Genomic DNA, 18,729 nt, shown 5'->3' with positions numbered 1-18,729 from the left:
GAGGATAAAATAAACTAAAAAGCTTCTAAAAAATGTTTGCATTAAAGAACCAGGTATGGTGGTATACACAGTAGTTCCAGTACTTAGGAGAGAGAGGCAGGGGGATGGAGAGATCAAAGCCAACCTCAGCTACATGGCAAGTTTGGGTCAGCCTGAGTAACACGAGACATTGTCTTAATACTTCTCAACTCACCATGTATTGCATAAGCCAGTTATGGTGATGCACACCTGTAATCCAAGCACTCGGGACGTGCAGGAGTTGTAGCAGACGGTTAAGGCCAATTTGGGGTATGTGAGTCTGTGTCTTAAACAAGCCACTGCATTAAATCATGAGTTTTAGCTACTGAGTAGGAACTCTCTTAAATTTTGCAACGGGTGTGCCTCACTTCTAACCCTGACCTCATCATGATACACCAACCTATGAACATTCCTGTAAATCCCTTCTGCACCATTGTGTAGGAACCGATCCAGTCTCAGCCGGTTTCACATCTGCATAGGTCAGAACTTAGAACACATCTGCCTCCAGTTTCCTCCCCAGGGCCTCCTTTATTTTGTGATGGAGCAGAGGTTCCTCTGTCTTGTACTCTTGATGAGACCCGTTTCCGAGTTTAACTAGAATCTGAGCTCCTTGGTGGAGAATTCCATGGAAAACTTCCCAGCTCTATTGTAGGTGCCAAAGGTCAGGATGTCCTAGCTAACTTATCTTACCCTCTTTTTATTAAAAGATTTATTTACTTATTCATTTAATGTATATGAGTACACTGTAGCTGTCTTCAGACACACCAGAAGAGGGCATCGGATTCCATTACAGATGGTTGTGACCCACCATGTGGTTGCTGGGAATCGAACTCAGGACCTCTGGAAAGGCAGTCGTTTCTGCTAACCTTTTATCTTAGCTGCCTGTTTGTTCAGAACCCCTCCCCAGCTGCCTGATCACTTTTCTTAGCCTCAGTTAAAAAGTGCTTGCTTCAAACTGCTTACTCTATGAAGGCCGCTCTGCAGCTGCCAAACTAGAAGCCTCCATGAGGCCTCTGCTCTTAAGAATCTCATGTTCTGTATACTTGGGACCACACCTAAGTCCCCAGACACTAGGATGAGATCTCAGAGAGCCGGAACAAAGACATTAATTGGTTATACACTGTGTCTGAGTGGTCAGCTCTGCTGGGCTCCCTGTAATAATTCTCCCAGCATTCACAAGTTCTCACTGCACATTCACTTTTGTTGGAAATTTTAGCTCCTCTGTAGCACATTTCTATTCAGATTACACTGATCAACACGGCACGCATTGTTCCACAGTCGGCTGCCTGTTCTGGGCACAGCGCCCGCCACCTTTAACTCTCCTCTGTACTTCTCCACAGTCACACCCTTCTTACCCACGTTGGAAATCCCCTCTTCCTGAATTCCTAAGCTAATCGCCTGTACTTCATACCATCAGTCTTGTTTAATTCTGTCTGACTTGTAGGGCGTCCTGAGGAGCCTGGTTGTGAAGACTCTTGTATCTTTTGGCTGGTGGTAGTCTGAGAGGCTTTGCCTATACCGTACTGTGGGCTGGTGGTTCTGGAGATCCATAGCAACGCTGTACCTTGCCCTCATTGGTGACAAGTGGAGGGTGACATTCTTACACACTCAAGGGCAGAACCTTAAATCCTAGCAGCCCTGGGCACTGCTTATTCTGAGTCAGATAGCAAAAGGCTTGTGGCATGGACTGTGTTTGGATTTGGGTTCCAAGTGACTGAGATTTGGAGATATTGAAGGCCTACAGGGAACAAAGTCAGGCACAGAGGCTGAACATTTGTGGTTTGGGTAGGGTTGAAAGTGGGTTGTTGGCCTAGACCCTTGTGAAAATCAAAGAACAGTTTTCAGACTGTCCTAGAAACTTGAGAGCACTTTCCCTGGGTGGGCAGAGTTCTCTGACTTCCCCTACTGGTACTCAGAAGTGGCCTGGGCAGTTTCTAGGTCATGAGTCACTTGGTCTGAGTATGGGGGCTAATTGCTTGGTAAACATACATCACAGATGCTGTGATAAGGTCTGAGGAAAGGCCTGACTGCACCTTCTTGGAATCAGGTTGGCCAACAGGGACTAGCAGGATTTCACCATCATTCCATGATGTGGTACTTCTTGAGCCAGCCACTCACATCTCCGGTTGGCCCCTCCACCTACCATGGCCCCATTCAAAGCATCTGTCCTTGTTCTCTCACACTTCAGCCCTTTCCCATGAGGGGCCTGACTTACCTGGGACAGCCAGGGATTCCTTTCTACTAGGAGCCCAAGGTTTCTATTAAGGGCCTGCTTTTATTTGGTTTTGTGCTGGCCATGGAACCCTGGGTCTTACCCTTTCTAGTAAGGTCTCTCCACTGAGTTACAGCTCCATCCCCAAGAGCTGGAGTGCAGACTTCTTCACGGATGTGGGTCCAGCACAGGAGTTCGGACCTTCGTGGCTTCCCACCAGTACAGAGGCTCCCCTTCTTAGGCAAACTGGTGAGTGTCTGCACCTGAGAGGCCAGAGTCATTGTCTCAGCCTTAGCACTACTGTATTATGGACATAACACACCCAGCCCTGAATTCCTGGGCTCAAGTGGTCCTTCAGCTGTGCTTCCCTGCCCAGGATTTTGGTTTGACATTGAGGTTAAATCCCCACATCATAAGCAAATTAATAATTTTAGGTTGGACCTGGTGGTGCTTGTCTGCAAGCCTAGCACTTAGCAGAAGCAGGACTTTCAAATTCTGAAAGTTTGAGGTGAGGCTGGTCTACACAGTGAGTATCCAGCCAGCCAGGGATACATACCAGGAGCCAAAAAGAAACCCAGACAAAAGAACAACCGAAACACCCAGCAGTTTAAAGTGTACAATTCAGCATATTTAGTATGTGCATAGCATTACAGGACTGCTATCTTCTCTCTGGTTTCAAAAGATTTTATCAGTCCAAAAGAACAGTCTCTGACTTCTACCCTTTTCTGACAACTGTTGAACTACCTTCCGTCTACAGATATTTCATAGAAGAAGAATCATACATTTGACTTCTCTGTGTCTGGCTTAGTTCACTTAGCATCCAAATTGCAGTATATATCTTATTCCTTTTGGAATCTGAATATGCGCCAGTATATGGTTTTTATCATGTTATTCACTCATTCGCATACATTTAGGTTAGTTCTACCTTCTGGCCTGTCGCTGCTAAGACTGTTGCTTGCACAAATAGCTCTCCAATACTAACAGATTCTCACTAGGCCAGGATGGCCTCAAACTGTTTATGTAGTCAAGTGGTCTTGAACTTCTTGTTTTCCTGGCTCAACCTTCAAAGTATCATCACATCAACTCCTTTTATTTATCTATTTAACTATTGGCAATCGAACCCAGGGTTTCAGACAGGCCAGGTAGGCTCTCTATGGTGAGCTACATATAGCATCAGCTTACTGTTATTTTTAAATGTATCAACAAATAAGTCCTCCCAAAGTTTTGAATAAAAAATCATCAGTACAATTATATTGACAGATATTATCCATATATGCGAACGATTTTAAGGGTTTTCAGTCAGTTTTAGAAGTATGGAGGGCTCTTGGAAGCCAAAGTGTTAGAGATCAGCTCGCCCAAGGCGACAGTAGAGCCGATGCTTCCTGGATGGAGAGAGAGTTAATACGTGACGTAGCCTGGACCTCATGGCCCTCTGGAAGTGGGAAGTTGGAGAGTGGCATTGTTGACTTGGCAAAGTGGATGGGAGTGTTAGCAGAGGGGATGGGAATGGCAGGGAAGGTAACAGAAGTGGCAAGTCAGCGCGGTAGGGTGTGTTGGACGTGGGTGCAGAGAACCTAACCTGGGACGGTGGCGACAGTTAGCTCTAAGGGTCTAGAGCCTACAGATCGGATAGTGGTGGCTGGAACTGGAAGTGTGGGAGTCACCTCACTTGTGGGCTTCTTCTCCTCAAAGCAATCACTAGTTCAGGAGTCAGGAGGTGGGTAGATGCTTGTTACCTAGGTGTGCACACACAGAAACTCACTCCAAGGGGCAGGTGGGTGGGTCTGGATGGCTCTCGATGGCTCCTTTATACTCCTCATCAGGACTACCTGGATGCTTCCTGAATGGAGAGAGAGTTAATGGACCTGGGAAAGATGCTGTGACCATTAAACAGGATGAGAGTAAGCAGCTTGGGGAGGGGCAGCCAGATGTCAGCCGCACCATTTGCGTGCGATGTCATGAAACCTACTTACAACAAAGGACACTGTGATGGTCAGCCTTCTGCCTTTTTGTTTTGCTTCGTTTTCATAAGTAGCAAACTTTAATCCCAAATTATTAATTCCATGCACGACCCAAACAACAACCAGAAAACTCCAAAAGCAATCAAACAAAACCCCCCTTAAAAAACCAACTCCCCTTTCTCACTGAGAGCCAAGCCCCAGGCCTCAGAGTCCCAACAAGGCCAGTGTCAGCCACATAACAGACTGGTTTTAGCGATCACTGGTGAAATGTAGAAGGGGCTATCGACACTAAGGGTGGTCGGCAAAAGTGTCCAGACCATCCTCAGTGAAAAGAGATAGAGCCTTGTTGAAGAGCAAGGCCCAAGGGTTTACCAGGGGGAACAGAAACTTCCCAGGAAGAACTGAAACTCAGCGGTGACAGCCAAGACAGGAAGAGGCCAACAGCATCCATGGCCCAACAGCATGTGGCCCTGGTCTCACCTCTAGGGGGTAATAATCTTGATCACGGGCATTGGCTGGCTGCAGCCTGGGGTGGGTCATCTCAGCAACCAAGAGAGGGAACAAAAATGATGGGATAGACAGATGGGCCTGTCCCAGGGCACCATTAGGCTCAACAGTCACTACTCCTCCCCTGAGAGTATTCTCTGAGAGCCTTCCCTGGGGACAGCAGATGGAAAGAAGCTGGCTGGCTCTGTGCCATCTGAGTTAGCATACCCAAACTGCAAGACCTGCTGAGGGCGGAGAGCTTCCTGGCACCAGAGACCTCCAAGGCTTTCCAAGCACAGTGGGCTGGACAGAAGACTCCGAAAAGTAGCAGAGGCAGCGCACGGAGTGGCTTTTGGTTTTGTACCAATCATCACTCCTACCTTTTTCCTCAGGCCCAACCACTTGGTGTAGGCAGCTTCCGGGAAGCACTCCAAACACGTGCTGGTCATCGTCAGGCAGCTCTTGGCCAGGGACACCAGCTTCAATGTACTACAGAAAATACCACCACCATTGTCTTGCTGTCGTTGGTCATAGCCTCACGGAACTCCATGATATCAGGGACTGTCATATGTCAATGACAGCAACATCCAGGGACTCTTGGACCTCATCATGGGGCAGGTATGTTGGCAATGTGGCTGTAATGTATGTCCTTGGCATCCTTAACAACTAGGTGCTTGCTCTAGGACATTTGAAAGCACCAATCTTGTCTCATCAGCTTGGTATTTCACCCCCCCTTAGACAATGGGCCCAAGATTCACCTGGATCTCCCTCCACCCCCAATGTCTTGCTGGGGGAGCCAGGCTGTGTGGTGGGTAGGTAGGTGAGATAGCTCATGTCTGCTTTAAATTGCAAGTAGCACTAGGTATACTCTTGGCTGCTGATGGTTAATCTTGACTGTCAGTTTGATGAGATTTAGTATCCTCATGGAAGCAAATGTCTGAGCATGACTGTGAGGGAGTATCTAGGTTACGTTAATCTAAGTGGAACAAGACACCACGAATGTAGGTGGTTTGGGCGGGGGTCCTGAAGTAATTAAAAAGAAGTCGAGCTGAACACATAGGCTCTCCAGCCATGATGAACACTTTATCCCTGGGAACTGGGTACCAGAATAATCTTTAAGCCGTCTTGGCCAGGTATTTTGTTTCTGTTAAGATAGATGGACATTAAGAAGAAGGCATCGAGGAGAGAGGAATGGGAGATCTGCCAGCCCGGAGAATGTGGAGAAGAGGAGAGATGCTACGTCTGAGAAGAGTGCAGGACAGAGAGGCATGGCCGCCAAGTGAAGGAGCCGGGAGGGTCCTGAGCGGCCAAGGTTTATCATCTTCACTCTGACAGCTAGGAGACCCAAAGCCAGCACTACGGGAGAGGCCCGACTCTGAAGAGAAAGAGACTCTGAAGGAAGGTCTCCAAGTTTTTCCACAACGGCTTCTGTTTAAGAAAAGATGCGGTTGCAGCCAGTATTCAGAAGGTGGAGAAGATTCTCCAGTGGTTTGAAAATCAGAAGCAGCTTAACTTCTATGCAAGCTCTTTCCTGTTTGTTTACGAAGGTTCATCTCAGCCAGCTACCACAAAATCAAACGATAGGACTCTGGCGGGGAGGTTTCTCTCCGAAGGAGCCCTGTCGGATGCGGATGTACCAGAGTGCAATAACAACCTCCACCTGTTCAGCTCGCCGGCCAGCGGGACATCAGTAGGCAAGAGCTAATCTAAGGCGTACTCTAGGCACAGAAAGCTGTATGCAAAAAGGCACCAGAGTCACTCTGGAGCAAGACAACGGGTGGAAAAGCATGTCCCAGGAACACTTAAACGGAAACGTGCTTTCCCAACTGGAAAAGGTGTTCTACCACCTTCCGGTGGGCTGGCAGGAGATCTCAGAAGCAGAAGTGCGGATGATAGGCTTTGCTCACGTGTTCCCTAGCAACACAGTGGATGAGGGGTATGTTTACGGTCTGAAGCATCTAATTGCCGTGCTTCGGAGTATCTTGGACAGTTGAGTCTTGCTGCAGTCTGTGAAGGAGCGGGCCGATCACCACGGAGAGCGGCAGGCGTTAGCTGTGCACCTGTACTGCTCTGTAAAATTTGTATTGTGTGTCAGTGTTTTATTTGTCTTTATACTTTTGGCAGATGGTTAACTTTTTTTATATTCTTACTCAGGAATACTAATTTGTTCATTAGAAAACTATGAAGAATAAGCCTGGAAACTGGGAAAGGGAATAACATTTGAAGTGTAAATAAGAAATACCCAATTTAATAAAGGTGGGGGGAAAAACTATGAAGAATAAAGAAACAGGAGTGTCGAGCAGGGAATGTGTGGGACACGGAGCAAACAGCTGTAACACTTGCAAATCATTACGTAGTCATCTAGAGGTCACATAGCTTTCCGTAGCCAGTCACCATGAAATCTCTGTCCACCCAATCTGGGTGAGCTGACTCTACACTATAACTTTATCAGGCCGTCCTAAGATCTAGAAAGCATCCCTAAACCTGGAGAACATTTTACACAGAAAGGCTCTGTGGGTTCTGTATTAAAGGCAGAGCGCGCAGTGTATGAAGGAAAGGTGCTTAAGTGGGTGCGCTCCACCAGCAGGGCTCCCCCCAGCCCCTTCTGTGCTGAGCATCATGGGAAGGGGAGTGGGTCAGATGGCCGGCAACAGTCTTGGAATTAACAGCACAAATTTTCCTCCCTAGGGTCAAGAGAAGAGAGATTATTTGTAAAAAACACATTACCTTTTCTTTCTTTTGTTTTAAAGAATTTCACTCATGGAAAAGTCTCCACTTACTGTGTTGTGAAAGTTGGCATGAAGCACAACGCTTTTTATCACCAGTCTGAGGCTTCGGAGAGGTGAATGGTGGAAACTTTATTTCTTCTTTAATTTTTAAGAGTCTTTTCCATTTTAAAAAATTCTTATTTTTTAAATCCCCATTTACTTTTTAAACATTAGCATAAACATTTCTCAGAATTTGGTTAAGCATCAACGGACCCTGCCATGCCCAGTGCACCGGAGGAATCCTGCTTAGGTTTCACTTCCGTGGAGTCTAACAGAGATTTCCTAGATAATTTCTCTCCGAGCAACGGGCATGCAACTCTTCCTTGAAAAAATAGATTACTAAGTGTCATCTGACTTTTTCAAAGTAACTGTTCCTTGTTAAAGTATTTTCAGACCTGAAATTGAATTTGCAAATCCTTTTGCTGTTAAGCTGCCCTTGGTTGCACTTGACCCGCTGATGTGATAAAATAACTGAACGGCCTGTTCTTTCTGCACTAAAGGGTTATGACCTGACCATTTTTCTCCCTTTACCTCTTTTTCCTTGAGAATTACAAATCAAACTGCTCAATCCAAGGGCCGTTTTCTGTAACGTGGAAGGACTTTTTCAGGCCAAACGTAGTTTGCAAACGCCCACGCTCGAACATGAGCCCAAAAGGAATGGGTCTTTAACCGGAGTAGGTCTGGGTAAGGTGCCTTCTGGGGGTTTTTCTCCAGGAGACCGCAGGCGTTATCTGCAAGAACTTCCCATTCTCTGCCTAGGTGTGAACTGGCTATAGCTATTTTTTTCTCTCTCCCATTTTGTGGGAGTGAGTTTCAAGTGATAATTACTAGGAAACTTTCAGTTTTATCTTTTCTTCTTACAATATTGATTTGTTATCTGGGTGTGACTCAGGAACTCTCAGGCTCATCTGGTGAACACTATTTTGAATCTTAAGAGGCAGTTTGAGATGGTATCGGCCTATATACGAGGAATCAGGAAACTTGAGCTCTGTAAAGTCTCTGATCTACAGCTGTTTTGAACATTTCAGACGCCAGCATCCTGCCCCTGCGATAACTAAATAAAACAGGAAGTGATTCTTATCCCTGCCTCTCAGGGAAGGGATTAGCATTCAGTTCTCCTTGTTCACATTTTACCGACTGCTGCCCTCTTTGTGTTACTTTGTGCTCTTTGTTGACATGATCAACGCTTATGATGTAAGCAACCTGTGGCAGGCGTCCAGGTCTGCCCTGTCTCTAAATGATACTGAGATTTGCCACTTGGGTGAAGAGGCATGTGTCACTAGCCACCCATATGTGAACACACAGACATTTAAGACATAAGCAAGTGAGGCGGTTTGAAGTGGTAATGCTAGCCGCCGCCCCCACCCCCCAACATGATTTTTGTTTGTTCCTTATGGGATGCAGTCATGGAAAGAGCTTTTAAAGAAATTGTGCGTGTGAATACATTTCTCAAATAAAAGTTTAAATTGTAAAATAGTTTTATAATAAAGTATTTACATTAATTATTTAATATATAAAAAAAGAAGGCATCAACTTTTACAGTGTGCTGTCACAGGGTTGGATGCAGCCCTAAAAAGCCAGTCAAATACAGAGGCACAAAAACCAAACCTGTCTTCCCAGGAATTAATCTTCAACCCAGAGCAGTGTTGTTCTCTCTCTCTCTCTCTCTCTCTCTCTCTCTCTCTCTCTCTCTCTCTCTCTCTCTCCAGAGCTGAGGACTGAGCCAGCGGCCTTGAGTTTGCTAAGCAATTGCTCTATCTCTGGGCTATCCCCTCAACTTTTGTTTCTTGAGAGGCATTTTGTACATTATCAACAAAGGGTCTACCATGGCCCATGTCAGTCAGCTGTATAGGATCCTGAGGTTACTGGGTATTTGTTTTTACTGCTGTGAAGAGACACCATGACCACAGCAAGTCTAATAAAACAAACAAACAAACAAACAAACAAACCTTTAATTGGTGCTGTCTTACAGATCAGAGTTTTAGTCCATTTATCATTATGACAGGAAGACAGACATGGTGCTGGAGAATAGAGAGGTAGCTGAGAGTTCTATATCTGAATCAGTAAGCAGCAGCAGCAGCAGCAGCAGAGAGAGAGAGAGAGAGAGAGAGGGAGACAGACAGACAGACAGACAGAGACAGAGACAGACTGGGCCTGGCTTGAACATTTGAAATCTCAAAGCCTACCCCTAGTGACACATTTCCTCCAACAAGGTCATACCTACGCCTACAAGGCCATAATCTCCTAATAGTGCCACTCACTGTGAATCTATGGAAGCCATTTTAATTCAAACCACCACAATGAGAAATACCAGTGTGTCTGATATTTACAAGTTTGACATCTTGGGTGTCGCTAATTTCTGTGTGAACTTAGTCTTTTAAAAAACATTACATTAAAGGATATTTATGGTCTGGTAAAAGATTTAGTAGCAAAAGATTTGCTAAACAAGCTGACAGCTGGAGGTTGGGATCCCCAGTACCACATAAATGCCGGATGATCAAAACAACATCTTGAACAAGACGGCTGTATAGGTGAGCTACATACATTCTGGGTTTGATGGAGAAACCCTGTGTTCCTTTCTATAGAAGATTAAATACTGTTACGGGATGCTATAGTTTTGGTATGCAGTGGATTGCAACAAAACAGACTAAAATCCAAGTTAGTCACCCATATTCAGGTTTCACATGACCAACCCTAAACTAAGCTCTTTATTTGATCTTTAAAACCAAAGACTGGGGGGCTGGAGAGATGGCTCAGCAGTTAAGCGCACCCGACTGCTCTTCCAGCGGTCATGAGTTCAATTCCCAGCAACCACATGGTGGCTCACAACCATCTGTAAAGAGATCCGATGCCCTCTTCTGGTGTATCTGAAGACAGCTACAGTGTACTTATATATAATAAATAAATAAATCTTTAAAAAAAAAAAAAAAAAAAAACAAAAAAAAAACCAAAGACTGGATGTGGTAGTGTATGTCTTTAATCTCAGCACTGGGGAGGCAGAGGCAGACAGATCTCTATGAGTGAGTTCAAGGCCATCCTGGTCTATGCAGTGAGTTCTAGGCCAGCCAGGGCTACACAATTAGACCCTGTCTCCAAATGAATAAACAAACAAACAAACCAAAACTAAAATAAATATACAAAAGCCAAAACAACAAAACAGAGCCATAGAAAAAAGAGATGACAGCCACATTTTCAATCAGATTGGTCTCAGTAGAATGAATTCCTTTGGTCCTGAGAGCTTGCTTAAAGGTTCTAGACAGGGAAAACAGATACCTGTATTCGGAGTTCTTCAGTATTTGGGAGAGCATACAGCTTCAGGAGGAATGCACATGGATGAGGAAGGAAGGGGACACCTGCTTAGCCAATCAGATCAGCGGCATCAACCCTGGCGACCAATGAGGCGACAGATGTCACAGACAGATCATCCTCACATTTCTTTTTGTCTTTAATCCTCACACCAGAAGTTACCTTTCCCCCCCTATTGTCCTGTTCTTTCTCTTTTATAAGAAAAGGATCGTTGAGATAACCAGATGACCAGCCAGTTTCTGTGTGTTCATACGTGGGTCAGCAAATGCTGGTACACGGAGGTCAGAGGTCAGCCTCCAGTGTCATCCCTCTGTCCCTGTCCATGTTGTTTTTTGAGGTAGGTTCTCTCATTGCATGGAGCACGCTGATTTGGTTAGATTAAGCCCCAGGGGTCTTCCTGTCTCTACCTCTGCGTTATAGACCCAGGCTACCATGGGTCTATATAGATTCCAGGAGACTGAGCGAGGTTCTCATACTTTCATTGCAAGCACTTTACTGACTGAGCCATCTTCCTAACTCTGTTTAATTTAATTTGATTTAATTTAATTTTTAACAATACTGTCCTAAGTAGCCCAGACTTGACTACCCAACCTTCTTGCTTCGGCTTCCTGTTGGGATTACGAATGAAAGCCACACCTTTTTATTCTGTGCTAAGTATTTTAAGGTTGAGTATTTATCTGAAGCACTTGTGATCAGAAGTGTTTTATGGTTAATTTTTTTATGGCTAATATATTTATTTTTTGCATATATATATATAAGACGAGATATCTGGGGACATGGAACCTCAGTCTAATATACAGATAGCCTGAAAGTAATTTGATACGCCATTTTAAAAATTATTTTAAGTGTATGTATGGGTGTTTTGCTTGCATTTGTGTCTGTGCACCAGTTGTCACGTTCCCCCAGAACGGGAGTTTTAGATGGTTATGAGCTGCGGTGTGGGTTCAGGGAACCAAACCCAGATCCTGTGGAAGTGCTGTAGAGGTGCTCTTAACTGCTGATCCGTCTTACCAGCCCCCGATGCACCATTTTTGATGTGCTTGTTTTTGACAGTGCTCTGTCTCATGAAGTCAACTATGTCATTTTCCATTTGTGCCTGCCATGTTGGGAATCAAGGAGTCTTAGGTTTGGAAACATTTTGACTTTGGGTTTTCAATGAGTGATTCTTGGCTTGTGTTGGCTCAGTTCTACTTTGTGATGAAGTGTAACTTTCCTTTTTAAAGCATTAACACGTGTGGATGTTCTGACTGCATGGATGTCTGTCTGTGTATACCTAGTGCCTGTGGAGACCAGAAAAGGGTGTGGAATCCCTGGAACTGGAATTGCAGACCCTTATGAGCCACCATCTGGGTACTAGGATTGGATCCTGGGTCCTCTGAAAGAGCAGCTGGTTTTCTAAACCTCTGGGCCATCTCTCCAGCTGCACATGCTATTTTCATATTTAGTTTTTCAGATAAGGAAACTGAGTCTCTGAGAGGTTCGGTGACATTGCTGGCATCTACTGGGAGCCAAGCACGCTCTGTCTCAGGTATTTTCCTCAGGAGTTTTCTCAGACTCACTTTTACAGCCCTTTGTCTCCAGGAAAACTAGCCAGTTATCTGTTACTATCACTTTTATAGTCTCTGGCTCTGGGAAACCTAGCCAGTTGTCTGTTCTTCTCAGTTATACCTGCAATTTATGGTTTATGGGAGGGTGGTGATGGTGATGCATTGGTCTTGGGCCCTGTGTGGCCTTCCCACCTGCTTGTCTTTTTAAGCCGCTGCCCTGAAGTAAAGTTTGAGAGCTTGATCAGACAATCGACTTCTCTCCTTCTTTGTGCCTCCTGTCCCCCATTCTTTCATCCTTTCCCAGATCTTTGCTGAACCCCTGTAGGTCCAGGCATCTGGCGCCCAGACGTGAGGCTCGCCCATGGATGTCCCCCTCACATAGGATCGCTGCTTCCCGAAGGACACAAGAGAAGATCCACATTGTGATCGCCACAGTCACCACTGTGAGTCCGATCCGTGTAAGGTAAAATTAAGCAACACAATTATGGGACAGGCATTGAGTAAACATGACTTGTTTTTAAAGGGTCTTAAGGAGTCCCTCAAAGTGTGAGGAACTCAGGTTAGGAAAAAGGATTTTGCCAAGTTCTTTATATTCATTGATGATGTTTATTCTTGGTTTCCCCAAGAGGAAACTATTGATGAGAAAAGGTGGGCCAGAGTGAGAGGCTTTGCTGACTGAGATGAGGATATCTATAGATATCTTGGGGCACTACAGTGCTGGATCTAGTAGGGGAAAAAGACAGCCTTTTTTGTAATTTTACAGCAAACAAAGGCTTGCGGACTGTAGATCCCCTGCTGTGTGATAAGTAGTGACAGCTCAGAGAGTTAGAGATTAAAGCTGCTTTTTAAAGAAAGCTATTTAGAAAGTCTTTCAGGGTGCTCATATTCCTTCTAACGTGGACTCCGCAGGAATTTTGGGTTAATTTTCCTGATATGACAGATTAGAAAAGCCTATCAGGCTCATTGTTTAACACTATTGTGTAGCTTACTTCCTTTTAAAAATTGTTTAATCTTCATAATGGGTGTGACTTTGAGTGTTATGGTTATATTATTACTCTGGGAGAGAGTGCATGATACAAGCTTTTCTGGTTACAGACTAAGAGCACAGTATTCTGGGAGAAAAGGTCCTACAGTGCCATTCTGAGCTCCCTCTGTCTCCATTGTCATGCCAGACCCGGGCCCTCCCGGACTGCCTGCCCAGTCCGAGCAGGCATCAGCGTAGGTCCCTACTCTTAAAATTTACCCCTTCTTGACTGAGTTGAAAGCCCCAGTCCACAGCGAGCCCGATGAGGCCCCTCCCTCAAAGGATTCATTATTCCTAGAAGAAAAGGCTGCTCCACCCTTACACGCTGCCACCCCCCTACGCCATTGCTCCCCCATTTTGCGCTTCCATTTTTTATTTTGACTCAGATACTGTCAATGCCACTGAAAATGCTAAAACGAAATTTTGCCGGGAGGTAGCCTCCCTTAAAGATTTACTCTTAAAGAAAAGGGAACATCTTACTCTACTGAGAGAACTTCGGGCTTTGGATCTTGAGCTAACCCGGTCCCTCCCGAGTCCACCCCTCTTAAAATTGAGACAAAAAACAAACAAACAAACAAAAAACCAACTGAAACAAAGAAACAAAAAAATTCCCTAAAACCCTTCAAGGGTTCCCGGTCCCATGGATCAAAATAGGTCCCCTCCCCCTAGAAGGAACGCTGGAAAAGACAATGCTTCTGATCAGGGAGGAACCCCCCGCCCTCCCCCCACCCCCACCCCCACACCGGCTGATGAAGCCTCAGATGATGAGAATGAGGTTTCAGGAGATTCAGAAGGGGAAAAGGTTTCACAGCCACCTGATGAAAGCGGCTGAAAGGCTTGTTGGCCAAGAGGAAAACGAAAGTAAATTCATTAAACTTCTTGCTTTTGAAAACACAAATCCCACCTGGCAAGCCGCCATACGGCCCCACCATAGCGACAATGACATTTCAGGCTATATCAAACTCTGTGCGGGCATCGGTTCGGCTCATACTATCCGCCTAGCCATCGGAGTCGCCCTTAAAGACTTCACCCAGGATAGTTGCCCAAAGACTTGCTTCAGTTGCAAACAGCCAGGCCATTTTTCCAGAGAATGCAGGGCCCCTAAGGCTGAACCCACGTCTCCCTCCTCTCTGTGGACCTTGATGCAAAAGAGGCAGGCATTGGACTTCTGAGTGCCTCTCTAAAACGGATGCCCAGGGTAACAACCTGCCTCCAAGGCAGGGAAACTCCCAGGGGGCCTAGCCCCTGGCCCCCCGAATTAGAGACAAACCCCTAGGGCTGTCAGGTTTGTCCCCCAGAAAGATTAAAAAGTGACGAAATCCAGGGAAGAGAGACTCCCTGAGACCCCTCTTTCCTTTCCTCTTCACAGATTAAGAAAAATGGATCATTCCCTGTCAAGACTAGTCTGAAGTGGTTCTCCAGAACTGAGGAGAACTCGATTTGCTCTCCCTCCAGCAAAGGGGGCTGTGTGCCACCCTTAAAGAAGAATGTTGCTTCTACACCAACTAAACCGGGGTAGTCAGAGATAGTATGGCTAAGCCTAGAGAAGGTTTAGAACTGAGAAAGAAACAGAGAGAGGAAGAGGACTGCTTTAGGAGCTGGTTTTCCTCCTCTCCCTGGCTCACTACCCCCCTCCTCCCAGTTTGGGGCCCCTGGTCGGTTTCTTCCTGCTCCTGGCTTTTGGGCCTTGGGCCTTTAACTGGCTCACAGACTTTATCAAACAACAAATTGACTCCCCGGCATCCAAACCCTCACAGGTTCATCACCATAGGCTGGACTTGGCTGACAAAGGGTTGGCCAAGCCAGGAGAAAACGGACCTCCTTTAGGAGCTGCATAGGACTCAGACCTATGCTCGTCAGCCTGACAAGGCGCGGGCATGACGTGGTTACCTGACAGGGTTTTGAGACTAAGTACTGCAAGGGGAGGACCCTATTGCCTGTCTCTGAGTCCCCTGAGAAGTAACCCTGATTGCATGGAGGTTGGTGTTGTTAATCTCTCCCTTGTTCGAATTTCACAGATAACACTTCTGTTGAGATCACCAAGACAAAAATTCGTCTCCTCCCCAAAAAGACACCCCACTGCACAAAGTGCTGGGGGATCAGGTCACTGCTTCCCACTTCTGGTTAATGCCCATTTGTCCTCATAATGCAATCATCCCTGGCTGCTTACTGGCCTCATAAAAAGAGTTAAAAAGGGAGGAGATTCCGGGAGCCAAGCGTGCTCTGTCGCAGGTATTTTCCTCAGGAGTTTTCTCAGACTCACTTTTACAGCCCTTTGTCTCCAGGAAAACTAGCCAGTTATCCATTCCTATCACTTTTACCGTCTCTGGCTCTGGGAAACCTAGCCAGTTGTCTGTTCTTCTCAGTTATACCTGCAATTTACGGTTTATGGGAGGATGATGATGGTGATGCATTGGTCTTGGGCCCTGTGTGGCCTTCCCCCCTGCTTGTCTTTTTAAGCCGCTGCCCTGAAGTAAAGTTTGAGAGCTTGATCAGACAACTGACTTGCTCGCCTTCTTTGCGCCTCCTGTCCCCCATTCTTTTGCCCCCTCCCCAGGTCTCCGTTGAACTCCCCTCAGGTCGGAGCACTCATCTAGCCAGCAAGCACTTGTCTTGGTGGCTTGTCTTGGTGCTGTGACTAAATCCCTGACAGAAGCAGTTCAAGGGAGGAATTGACTTTTGGCTCATGGCTCAGGGGACGGACATAGTCCATCATGGCGGGGGAGACACGGTGGCAGGAGCATGAGGTAGTTGGTTACATCCACAGTGAAGAAGAAGGAAGGAACGGCTGTCAGCTGCCTTCCTCCCATTACCCTTTGTGTCTAGCCATGGATCAGCCTGTGGAAACCCAAAATGTGTTTAGGGTTGGGTGTTCCTGCCTCACTTAAGATCCTTCTGGAAATACTCTCCCTGACACGAGTCTCTTAGGTGACCCTAAGTCTAATCAAGTGGACCATGAAGATTAATGACCACACTGATGAAGCCGAAGGTTAAATCTGCTTTATCCTTTGGAGACCATTTTCTCTCTGCCTTTCCTTTAGCCCCATCATAAGTGGGAGGAGGGAACATTCACAGGTTGGGGTGTGGTGGGGTGGGGAGACTGAAGAGCAGTTAGAGAGCCTGGCTTCATGTCCAGGGGAAGGTGGGACATGGGAAGGAAGCTCTGCATTAGGCCTCATCTCACAGAAGGTTTTCTACCTGTGATTGATGGTGGTGGTTATGGGTAGCGCTGAGGAGACATTTGAGGTGGATGCTGGTTCCAGGACTCATGCCTAAAGACCCATGCAGTGACCAGCTACCTCCTCCAGGGGGCAGTGCTCAGACCTTTTCCATTTGCTGTCTGCTCACCTTCCCCTGTCATTCCTGGGGGCTTTGGAATGTGCCCTATATGTAGTTGCAGTGTTGTCCAAGTCTTGAGTGCTCTTCTGTTTGGAATCCTTTTTCTGGGTTTCCATTTATTTGTGGGGAGTGTGTGTGTGTGTGTGTGTGTGTGTGTGTGTGTGTGTGTGTGCGCGCGCGTGCGCGCACACATGCGCACATGTGGTCAGAGGCCGTTTTCTCCTTCCCTCATGTGAGCCCCAGAGATTGAACTCAGGTCGTCAGGCTTGGCAGCAAGATCAACCTTTGCCTGCTGGGCCACTTGCAAGCCCTCTTCCAAGTTTCCTATGGCTTGATTTCCTCTGCTGTACCCCCCACCTCTTTTCCAACAACTTGAACACCCTGCACGTTTGTGCTAGCATTTCTCAAACACTGTAATTCTCTCATGTCTCGGGGACTTTCTGTATGCCTCTCCCTCTGCATGGCATGACCCTCCCCTAAGACCCCTTTCTGCCTGGCAAGATCACTTTTCCTCAACTTTGATGCCTTCCCTCACGTGGAACTTCATTACTCTCCCCATTTTGATCCCAGCACACTGGTCTTAATCCCACCCGTGTCTGGCAGTGTGGCTCTCGTAGTCTGTCTTTCTAGTCACTAAAAGATAGCTACACATTTCTTCCCTTCCTGTTTCCAGCAAGAACATACATCCTCTCTCCTTTCACCAGACATATAGAATGTTCTATGTCATTCTGAGGCTTCTGGGGCTGGTTTGTAACAAGCCTTGCAAATTTCTTCCTGAGACTTGGAGCAGTCACTCTTGGGATGCAGCTGACATAGGGCAGGACACTCAAGTCACATAGGATGCCACTCTGAATGATCCTGTTGACAGTCCCAGAGCAGCACCTGGCCAAATGTCAACTTCCGGCTGTGTGAGGCAGCCATCTTGGGTATCTGGGCCTGCGCACCTTCCTATGACTGAAGCCCTTGCTCCTGTTCCAGACCATAGTCTAAGGGCAGTCTCCACACAAGAGCTGCTAGTGCAGGCCAGTCAGCCCACATAAAGTAGTACAAACAGTTTAAGCCACTCTGTGTCTGAGTGGTTTGTTTTGAGTACAGTAGGTGATGGGATCAGTCAACCTCATCAGACCAAAGTAGGGACGATGTCACCGTCATTTGAGAGCTCTGGTACTAGCCCAGGTAAGGAACAACTCTCATCCAATATTTTTTTGTGGGAACAAACTAAACCAAGCAAAACTTACCATTTATCCTGAGGTAGAATAGGCTTACTAACAAGGGGTAGTGAGGAAACATATATTTTTATAAAAATGGAAATGTTTTTCTAAGCAAGCTGTAAGTTGAGATATTTTGGGGCTTGAAATAGGATTCTCATACCACTAGGTATTGCTTACAGCAAACGTTGTTTGTCTGCTGCAGGGGAGAATGCCTGCCACTCCTGAGTGAACCTGTATTCTCTCTACTGTATAATGTTAAAAAAAAAAGTCATGGTAATCTTCACAGAATAAGCACTACCTTAGCATATTCTTGCTAGAAGGCATTTAGACAAGACTATACTATATGCAATAGAAACACTCCATTATTGGTTTCCTAATTCTATATCACGGGACTAATTACTACACGGTATACAGACTCAGGGTATCTCAACATAAGCTTGTAATGACTGCCAGGCAGCTGAAAAGGGAGAAGTGACATTTTTATATTCCTGACCTCTAGTGGAGGCTGGACAGAGGTTAGCCGGGGTCATCACAACTTGGTGTTCAGATTACATTTTCCAAGAGAACTTCTAGGGACATGTCCACCTCTACTGAGCCTGCTTTTCATGCTATCTGGTGTTAATCCTAGGGCTGGGAGCAGCACGGTGCTAGAAGTGGTGGCATTTGGTGCAAGGGTCATGGTTTGCAGCAGAGAGGACTACCTTCCAGCCAGGTTTACTGGGAGACAAAGGGGGACTGTCGAGACCTGCGATTTTGGCTGAAGAGGCTGCTTTGGAAATTGACATCACCGTCGGCAGGAAGAGGTGTCAAGGACTGGACTTGCAGGTATGGCTTTCCCTTCCCTCCCCCTGCCCCAC

The 18,729-nt window shown here is 46.2% G+C and overlaps 1 pseudogene; it reads left to right on the top strand.

Annotated features, from left to right (window-relative positions):
• The first annotated feature begins 5,286 nt into the window (after positions 1 to 5,286).
• Positions 5,287 to 6,696, top strand: LOC116913867 (annotated as a pseudogene).
• Positions 6,697 to 18,729: the final 12,033 nt, after the last annotated feature.

The sequence above is a fragment of the Rattus rattus genome, chromosome 12 (assembly GCF_011064425.1).
Source record: "Rattus rattus isolate New Zealand chromosome 12, Rrattus_CSIRO_v1, whole genome shotgun sequence".
In the NCBI taxonomy this organism is placed as follows: Eukaryota; Metazoa; Chordata; class Mammalia; order Rodentia; family Muridae; genus Rattus; species Rattus rattus.
Note: the sequence above shows the minus strand (reverse complement) of the source record. Positions and strands in the feature narration are given on the sequence as shown.